The following is an 11,131-nucleotide window of genomic DNA, read 5'->3' on the forward strand; positions in this document are numbered from 1 at the left end:
ATGATGCGAGCCGGTCTAGAGGCGTTTGGGCTTTTCTAGACGAGGACGCGATCGACCCCTGTGACCACACGAGTCACTTGATCGCCATGGTGGAAATGATCGCCGAGAGAGGCGAGTGTCCACATTGTGGCAAATGGCATTCGGGGAGCTGTTGGTTTCGTGATCGCTCCGCTATAAGTGTGGGTCGGCCGACCACTTTATGAAGGATTGCCCGAGGATGCATGAATGTAATGTAAGTCGAGTGGAAACCCGAGTGCTACCATTTGCCGAGGTAGGCCACCTAGAAATATGGGCAATGTCGGTGGTGGTCGAGAGGATCTAGAGATGCTACCATCGATCCGAGGCTCGTGCTCTGCAAGGACTTATGCCATACGCCAAGCGTGAGGATGTTGCCTCCGGATGTCATTACCGGTACTTTCACTCTTTTCAATACAAATATGATTGCTTTGATTGACCCCGGTTCTACTCATTCATATATATGTGAAACGTTAGCATCCAAAGAAGACTTTGCCTATTGAGTCTCATCGAGTTTGTAATTCGGTGTCAAACCCTTGGGTCATTACGTGCTTGTCAACAAAGTGTGCAAGAAAAGTCCCCTAGTGTTCCGAGGTTCTTGTTTTCCGGCGGACTTGATGCTTTTGCCGCTCGATGAGTTCGACGTTATTCTTGGTTTGGATTGGTTAACCATGCACGATGCGGTTGTAAATTGCAAGAGCAAGACTATCGATTTGAGGAGCGCGAATAACAAGATAATTCGGTTGAGTCTACGGACTTAAAGGGTTGCCACCGTAATATCGCCGATGTTGGCCCGAAATATGTAAGAAAAGGGTGCGGCGTACCTTGCGTCGTGCTTTCGATGACAAGGAATCGTAAAAGAAACCCGAATCTGTGCTCCGTGGTTTGTGAATACCCGGATGTTTTCCGAAGAATTGCTGGGTTTACCACTGCTCGAGAAATAGAATTTGGCATCGAATTGGTACCGTACCACTCAATTTTGATAGCCCCGTGTCGTATGGCACCAACGAATTAAAGGAGTTGAAAGCTCGGTTGCAAGAATTGGTGGATAGAGGTTTTGCTCGCCGAGTTTCTCGCCTTGGGTGCGCCAAGATTGTTCGTGAAAAGAAGGATGGAACCATGCGGTTGCAGATCGACTATCGCCGCCTTAATAAAGCGACGATAAAGAACAAATATCCGCTACCACGTATCGATGACTTGTTCGATCAACCGAAGGAGCCTCGGTGTTCTCGAAAATAGATTTGAGATCGGGCTATTATCAATTGCGAATCCGAGATTCGGACGTACCTAAGACCGCCTTGAACGAGATATGGTCACTATGAGTTCCTAGTGATGCCGTTTGGGCTCACTAATGCCCCCGTGGTATTTATGGATTTAATGAATCGGATCTTCGACCATATTTGGATCGATTCGCAATGTGTTCATTGATGACATCTTGGTCTATTCAAGAAATGAGACCGAACATCTTGAACACCGCGTTAGTGCCGCAAATTTTACGGATAAGCAATTATATGCTAAGTTCAGCAAGTGTGAGTTCGGTTAAGAGAGGTTAGCTTCTTGGGTCATGTGGTATCTCAGATCGGGTATTCGAGTCGAATTCAATAAAATTTCAGCCATACTTAATTGGAAACCTCCAGAAATATTATCGAGGTTCGAGTTTTTGGGGCTTGCCGTTATTACCGACGATTTGTAAAGGTTTCTCAACGATAGCCACGCCGATGACGGCTACTCCAAAAGGATGTTAAGTTCGAATGGATGAGAAATGTCAAAAAGTTTCGATCAATCAAAACTTATTTGACCGAAGCCCCAATTCTAGTGCAACCCGAGTCCGCAAAGAGTTTGTCATCTATAGCGACGCCTCCCTACTTGGGTTAGGTTGTGTATTGATGCAAGAAGGTCGAGTTGTGGCCTATGCGTCGAGGCAATTAAAGCTACATGAGAAAAATTGTTCGACTCATGATCTCGAATTGGCCGCCATCGTGTTCGCCTTAAAGATTTGGCGACATTACTTATTTGGTGAAAGGTGCCATGTGTACTCGAATCACAAAAGTCTCAAATATTTGATGACCCAAAGAGACTTAAATCTGCGACAAAGACGTTGGCTCGAGTCATTAAAGGATTATGAGCTGGTCATTGACTATCACCCGAAAGGCGAATGTGGTTGCGGATGCCTTGAGTCGTAAATCATTATTCGCTTTGAGCGATGAACGTGCACTTGTCTGCTCGATCCGATAGTGTGTTAGTAGCTGAATTGAAAGCCAAACCACTATTGATACATCAAATTCGAGAAGCTCGAAAAGTCGACGACGAGTTGGTCGCAAAACGGGCCGAGTGTGTTCAACAAGGACTCGAAATTTCAAATCGATGATGACGATTGTTTGAGGTTCAAAAGTCGTCTGTGTGTTCCAAAGAATTCGAATTCATTTCGATAATTCAATGAAGCCCATTGTAGCCAAATGGCAATCCACCCGGAGTACGAAGATGTACAATGATTTGAAACGTCGGTTTTGGTGGCATGGTATGAAGCGAGACATCTCCGACTTTGTTTCGAGATGTTTAATATGTCAACAAGTGAAAGAGGAACATCAGTGCCTTCAGATTACTTCACCAATCACGATACCCGAGTGGAAATGGGATCGAGTCACAATGGACTTTGTATCCGGACCGCCATTGTCGACAAGTAAGAAGGATGATGCGGTTTGGGTCGTGGTAGATAGATTGACTAAGTCGGCCCACTTTGTCCCCGTCGACGCACGGATTTTTCAATGGACAAACTAGCCGAATTGTACGCTTTCTCAGTTGTGAGATTACACGGGTGCCTATTTCCATCGTGTCGGATAGAGATCCGAGATTTACCTCGCGATTTTGGAAAAAGTTGCAAGAAGCTTTGGGTACCAAGTTGCATTTCAAAGACCGCTTTCACCCCCAAACCGATGGTCAATCCGGCGGATAATTCGGATACTTGAGGATATGTTAAGATGTTGCGTCCTCGAGTTTAGTGGTTCATGGGAACGGTATTTGCCGTTGATTGAATTCGCTACAACAACAACTTTCAATCAAGTATTAAGATGGCACCCTACGAGGCCTTGTACGGTTAGTAAATGCCGTACACCATTGTTTTGGACCGAGCTCGGTGAAAGCAAGATTTTCGGGTGGATTTGATTAGAGATGCTGAATGAAAGTGAAAGTAATCTGTGAAAGTCTGAAGATAGCCTCCGATTGTCAAAAGTCGTACGCGGATCTGAAGCGTAAGGATATCGAGTATCGTGGGTGATAAAGTGTTTCTCAAGGTATCGCCTTGGAAAAAGATACTCGATTCGGTAGTAAGGGCAAGCTGAGCCCGAGGTTCATTGGGCCATATGAGATATCCGAACGAGTCGGTCCAAAGGGCATATCGTTTGATTTTGCCCCAACTCAAAAAGGTTCACGATGTCTTTCATGTTTCGATGCTTGACGCTATAGATCCGATCCATCACACGTGATTAGTCCATCAGAAATTGAAATTCAAGCTAATATGAGTTATGAGGAAGAACCGATCCGTATCCTATCACGGGAAGTGAAAGAATTGCGAAACAAACGGGTTCCACTAGTGAAAGTGTTATGGCTCAAGCACGGGATAGAAGAAGCTACTTGGGAGACCGAGAACTCTATGAAAGAGCGATATCCAAACCTATTTACCGGTAAGATTTTCGGGGACGAAAATTTCTTAAGTGGGGGAGAGTTGTGACAGCCCAAAATTGACCCTAGTCGGGATGTGGTTTCGGGACCATTAAAACCGAGGCACAAAAATAATTTAAAATTTATTTTGATGCCTATGATATGTGTTAATTTGTGTGTGACATTTTGATGTTTCGATTTAGTGTTATAAATGTGAATTTCTCTAGAAAGGACCTAGTAGTGAACTTTGAAAGTATGATGGGAAATGTGTGATGACTAGTTGCTCATGCATGCAAAAATAAGGGATTTGCATGTCAAATTCCCCCCAACATGAAGTGGCCGGCCATGGCAAGAGAGATGGGCAAAACATGTCATGAAACATGTTTTGTTGGTGCATTAGGGAGAAATAATAAACAAAGGTGTATGGGTAAGAAAAGAATGAAAAAAAAATGTGTGTGAGTGTGGTATTCCCCCAATTGCCGTGAGTTGTAGAGAAAGAAAGAAAAATTTTGTTCATCCTTTCTTTGAGCCAAAACTAAGGAAGAAGGAGGATTTTGCTCCATTTTTTTTGTTTGGAAGAGATCTAGAAGGAGATTTGGCTAAGTTTGCATCAAGATTAAGGTATGTATGAGGTTGTGTTAGGAGTTTCATGCATGTTTTGGTTGCTAACTTGATGTGCATGTTAGCCATGGCTCAAATCTTTGTTATGCCATGGAAATGGTATTTGGCCAAAGTTGTTATGGTGATAAAGCCATTGCATGCTAAGTGTAAAGCTTGATGATGATGCATGCAATGATGGATTGTCTACTCTTGAGTAAGATTTTGAGTTTTCTTTTGTTTAATCATGATTGAAGTTGAAAAGGAGCATGATTGTCATATTCGCCATGATGCATTCATAAGCATGGTTCATGCTTCTTGCATGTTAGTTAAAATTTGTGTTTTGGATGGCTATGGACACCTTGAAATTCGCCATGCTCATATATGTATATATATGTTTGCACATGATGTTTGGTTGTGAACTAAGTGATGAATATGTTGGTTTAAAGAAGAAGATGTTGAAGAATGAATGTGAAATTGCAAGCACATTCTACCCTAGCACACATATGAGTGCTTGATGCTATATTATAAGTTTTGAGCAACAATATGCAAAGCATTAACTAGTAAAATGCATGCTGTTTTTGTGAGGTATTAAGTGCATAATTGGCCTCAACATGTACATGAATATTCGGACTTGGGTAGCCTATTGAAGGCCTTAGCTTTTCCTTGATGCTCGAATAAATTGTATTGAATTGCTTGATGTAGTATAAAATGTGCATGACCATTGTGTATTCAAGCTAAAGAGTGGCCATATGAACATTTAAACTCCTTGTCATATTCGGCCATAAACTAGCACAATGAGGTTTTAATAGATCGAATTTGTTTGAATTAGCTCAAGAGCTAAGAGGGCCACAATTGGACAAGGGGAAGGAAAAAGTGATCGAATAGCCGTAAAAGCCGTTCGACAACATCCGAGGTAAGTCCTCAAGAAGTGACCTTACTTGAATTATGTGGAATGAAATATGGATGTATTGATTATTGATTTATGTGTGTATGAGTATCCGAATAATACCCGGCTAAGTCCCAAGGCGATTATGCTAATGATTATAATTGTGTTTGAGCCTTAGTAACGAAAATGAAATATGTATGTCCAATGATTATTGATGTATGTGTGCATGAGAAATTGAATGATATCCGGCTAAACCTCAAGACAATTATGCTGGAAATTATATCCGGTTAAGACCAAGGCAATTGTGCTAGTGGCTATATCCGGGCTAAGACCAAGGCATTCGTATGAAGTCATTCTATCCGGGCTAAGACCAAGGCATTTGTGCACATGCTTATACCGGTTATATTCAAAGAATCTTGGGCTGGAGGTGAGTGTTGGTTGCTGTAATAAATTCAATTAGTACACTCGAGAAGCCCAAAGAATAAGGTACGTTTATATGTGCATTGAAAGTCGACATGCTTGAGCAACATTCGCTCAATCGACTAATGAATTTCAGTTATTGAATTGATTGATACTTTGTGAAAGTATATAATGATGAAGTGTGAAGTAAGAATGTGTATTAATGAAATGATGCATTTGGCTATGTGAATGTATTGCTGTAATTAGAGTTGATTATATTCCTTGAGACTTACTAAGCATAAAAATGCTTACCCGTTACTTTGGCTCTCTGTTTTATAGATTTCGCCGATAGCAATCGGATTCGGGATCAATAAAGTCGAAGTCATCCACACTATCAACGCCTCTATTTTGGTATAAATTTTGTTTGAACTTTGAAATGGCATGTATAGGACTACCCTTGTTGGTTTAAAAATGGGGTGATGTATATGTATACTGCCATGCGAAAATGGCTCGTAAAAGGAGGCATGAACTTGGACTATTTTTGGTTTGTATGTATATATATGGTGTCATGATGTGATTATGGATTGGAAATGGGAGTGTTGGTCACATGATCAGCCATTGGTATGGTTAAAATGATCATATATGAACCTATGTATGGCAAGACTAGTTGGTTCATGGAGACTACAAAATAGGTAAGACCTACCTTAAAACAGATGCTGCCAGCTGCAGTGACGTGAATGTGAAAAATCACCAAAATTTGTAGGAATGGTATTAAATAGTGAATAAGCTATGTAAATGAACCTTCATGAGTCTATTTTCATATGGAAGAAACGAAATGGTCATAGGAGTTACATGTTAAGAGATATTAAAGCTATTGTGAGACAGGGCCAGAACGGTTTCTGGGTCCCCTGTCGCAACTTTAAAAATTTACTATAAATTATCCAGAAAGAATTAGGAGTCATGCCTTATATGTACAGATTCCATTTTGAGTCTAGTTTCATTAGAAACAAACGGCACCAGTATTAAAGTCCTGTACAGTGAGATATTCAAGTTGTAACGGGCGAAGGTCAGAGCAGTCGATCCCTGCAACATGGGTGACTTTAACTAATAAAATGTACCAATTGGCCCAACCAAAAATTCTAGAAAAAAATCCATGGATGGATACATGAGTCTAAATTCAGGGAAAATTTACGAAACCAGTTTCCGAGTTTTAAAACTCGAGATATGATTTTTAAGGCGACGGTGACGCAGTTTTCCAGCCTGACTGGAAATGCCAAATGGGTGGGCAAAATATGTGAACTTGGCTTGTTAACCCCTCGTGTCCGACACCGGAGATGGTCTCGGGTTCGGGGTGTTACAGAAGAATTATGAAATAGTCATTGTTTGCTTTAGTAACAGATGCTGCCAGCAGCAGTGAGGTGAGATGGAAAAATCACTAAAAATAGTAGAAGTAGAATTAAATAGTGAATAAATAATGAAATTGAACCTTGATAAATATATTTTCATATGGAAGAAACGAAACGACCATATGAGCCGTATTTTAAGAGATATTCTAGATTTCGTGAGACAGGGCCAGAACGGTTTCTGGATCCTCTGTTTCGACTTTGAAAATTTACCATAAATTATCCAGAAAAAATTAGGAGTCATGCCTTATATGCATAGATTCCCCTTTGAGTCTAGTTTCATTAGAAACAAACGACATGAGCATTGGAGCTCTGTACGAGATGATATCCAGGTTGTAATGCGCAAAGGTCAGTGTAGTTGAACTCTGAAACAGGGGTGACTTTAACTAATAAACTGTACTAATTGGCTTGACCAAAAATTCTAGAAAACAATTTGTAGATGGTATTATGAGTCTAGTTTCAGGGAAAATTGACGGAACTGATTTTCGAGTTCTGGAACTCGAGATATGACTTTTAAGGTGACAGTGACGCAATTAGCTAGCCTGCCTGGAACAAAAATTAAACATTTCAAAGAGAGGAATAAGGGAAGTAAGCCCGGTAACACCACGTGGTCAAATCCGGTGACGGTCACGGGTTTGGGAAGTTACACGAAGGCATTCGTGCGAGTTGATATATCCGGGCTAAGACCCGAAGGCATTCATGCGAGTTGATATATCCGGGCTAAGACCCGAAGGCCTTTGTGCAAGTTACCAAATCCGGGTTAAGACCCGAAGGCAATCGTGCGAATCACTATAACCGGGCTAGGTCCCGAAGACAATCGAGCGAGTCACTATATCCGGTTAAATCCCGAAGGTACGTGATTGGGAAGTGAGCAATCTTGCTGTGAAAATTTCAGTTTATACACTTGTGAAAATTCCAGCAATGAGGTATGTTTGTATATGCTTGAGTTAGTTGAATCCTTACAAGTAAGTATGCGCTCAGTTGATAAACGAGCTACCGGCCTTGGGCTAAGTTGTTCTTTTGTGTATGAACATAAGGGTCGGTAATGTGAAATAAGTATGATTATGGGAATGTGTATTAGTAAAGTGATTTATTAGCCATGTGAATAAAATACTTTAGTCAAAGCTGATTTCATTGCTTGAGACTTACTAAGCATTAAAATGCTTACCCCGTTGCTTGGGCTCTCTGTTTTATAGGTTTCGCTCGTTAGCTATCGGATTCGGGATCAAAGAAGTCGAAGTCATCCACACTATCGAAGTCCCCATTTTGGTACAAATTTTGGTTGAACTTTGAAATGGCATGTATAGGACTACCCTTTTGTTGAAGGTCATGTACCTTCTGGTTTGTGTAAACTTGGATAGCCATGCGAAAATGGCTTATATACGTTTTTAGCATAGTACTATAATCATTTGTATGTTGATCACTATGAGGTATGGAATTGTTTTTGAAACGATTAGCCATTGGAATGGTTAATCATGATCACACTTTGTGCTATGTATGTAAAAAGGGCCAATTGAATCATGGAAAGTGTGAAATAGGTAAAGCCTACTAATAAGGCAGATGCTGACAGCAGCAGTGATGTGGATGTTAAAAATCACTAAAAATAGTAGGAATGATATTAAATAGTAAATAAATTATGTAAATGAACCTTGATGAATCTACTTTCATATGGAAGAAACGAAATGGTCACATGAGTTATAAGTTAACAGATATTAAAGTTCTTGTGAAACAGGGCCAGAACGGTTTCTGGATCCCCTGTTCCGACTTTGGAAAATCATTGTAAATTAACCAGAGATAATTAGGAGTCATGCCATATATTTGTAGATTCCTCTCTGAGTCTAGTTTCTATAGAAACAAACGTCATCAGTATTGAAGCCCTGCACAGGGAGATATCCAATTCGTAACGCACGAAGGTCAGTGTAGTCGATCCCTGCAACAGGGGAGACTTTAACTAATAAACTGTACTAATTGGCTCGACCAAAAATTCTAGAAAAAAATTTGTAGATGGACATATTAGTTTAGTTTCAGGGAAAAATTACGAAACTGATTTTTGAGTTGTAAAACTCAAGTTATGATTTTTGGAGCGACTAGTACACAGATTGGCAGCTTGTCTGGGAAACTCTCAATAAGTGGTTTGAAGTCTGTTAACACCTCGTGTTCGACTCCGGCGACGGTCTCGGGTTCGGGGTGTTACAATTTTATTGGTATCAGAGCTACGGTTTAGTCGATTCTAGGACTACCATAATGCGTTTGGGTCTAGCTATACATGCCATTTTATGTGATTATTTGATAGTGTGGTGATTTCTGACGTTTGAAATTGTGTTTATTTATAGTAATGGATCCCGATCCCAACCGAGCGATAGCTGATGATGTGGAGAGTGTGGCGCTGCTCCCTTTGAGGGACAAGGCGGCGGACTCTCAACCTGTTGCTAGCAATCCGAATGACGAGGCTAGGCAAGCCTTTTATAGCGTGATGAATGATTGGTTCAACCAATACATTCGAACAAATACGGCAGTTCCACAACCTCCATTCCCAACGAATACAACCCCCGTACCTACAATGCCTCCGTGAATCGACCAAATAAGGTCAAGTAAGCCCCAGTTGATAGAATCTGGAAACACGGGCTACTGAATTTAAGGCTACGGATAGCGGCGACGCCGAGCAAGCTGAATTTTGGTTGGACAACACTCTCCGCACTTTCGATGAGCTATCTTGTACACGATGAATGCCTAAAGTGTACTATCTCCTTGCTACGCGATCCGCCTACTATTGGTGGAGTACTCGACTTGTTGTGTCCGAGAGCAAGTAACTTGGGAGTTTTTCCAAACCGAGTTTGGAAGAAGTATATCGATCGAGATTTGTTGATCAAAAGCGGAAGGAATTTCTTGAGCTTAAGCAAGGTTCTATGTCGATTCATCGACTCTGACGAAAATTTGTTAGACTTAGTAGATACGCTCGGGAATGTGTTTCGTCCGAGGCTATCATGTGTAAACGCCGAGGATGGATGAATGAAGATATAAAATGTTCGTTGGCATTCTTGAAATCGAGAGTTCGTAGTACTTGTCGAGCGAGCTTGTAAAGCCGAGGAGCTTAGAAAAGAAAAACAAAAGTTAATGTGGGACTGGAGAGTTTCAGTAAAAGATCCTCGGAAAGTCTCTTCAACAGCATCGAAGAAGAGATGATGTGGGCGGTCTAGAGGCACTTCGGCCTTTTAGACGAGATCGTGATCGACCCCACAATGGTACACGAGGCACCGGTTGCCGGTGTTGGGAATGAACGTCGAGATAGAGCGAAGTGTCGACATTGTGGCAAATGGCATTCGGAAGTTGTAGATTCCGTGACCGCTCTCATACAAGTGCGAAACAGTTGACCACTTCATTAAAGATTGCCCGAGGTTGTCTCGAGCAGAATGTAGATCGAGTGGGAAGCCGGCGCTACCACCGCTCGAGGTAGACCATCTAGAAATATGGGCAATGCTAGTGGTGGTCGAGAGGATCTAGAGATGCTACGACCAGATCCGAGGCTCGCGCTCTGCTAGGACTTATGCTATCTGCGCACGCGAGGATGCCTCCTCGCCGACGTTATTACTGGTACTTTCACTCTCTTTGATACTAATGTGATTGCTTTGATTGACCTGGTTCTACTCATTCTTATATATGCGAAACCTTAGCATCCAAAGAAGACTTTACCTATTGAGTCTCTTGAGTTAGTAATTCGGTGTCAAATCCTTTGGGTCGTTATGTCTTTGGTCGACAAAGTGTGTAAGAAATGCCCCTAGTAATTCGAGGTTCTGTTTTCGGTGGACTTGATGCTTTTGCCGTTCGATGAATTTGATGTTATTCTTGGGTTGGATTGGTTGACCGTGCATGATGCGGTTGTGAATTGCAAAAGCAAGACTATTGATTTAAGATGCAAAATAACGAGATGATCCGAGTTGAGTCTCTGAACTTGAAGGGGTTGCCACCGTAATATCATCAATGTTGGCCCGAAATATGTAAGAAAAGTGTGCGAAGCATACCTTGCGTATGTACTTGATGATAAGGAGTTAGAAATAAAACCGAATCTGTCTTGGTGGTTTGTGAATACCGGATGTTTTTCCCAAGAATTGCGGGTTTGCCACTGTTCGGAGATAGAGTTTGGTATTGAGCTTGTACAGGACCACACCGATTT

This window comes from Gossypium arboreum, chromosome 6 (genome assembly GCF_025698485.1).
Source record: "Gossypium arboreum isolate Shixiya-1 chromosome 6, ASM2569848v2, whole genome shotgun sequence".
Classification (NCBI taxonomy): Eukaryota; Viridiplantae; Streptophyta; class Magnoliopsida; order Malvales; family Malvaceae; genus Gossypium; species Gossypium arboreum.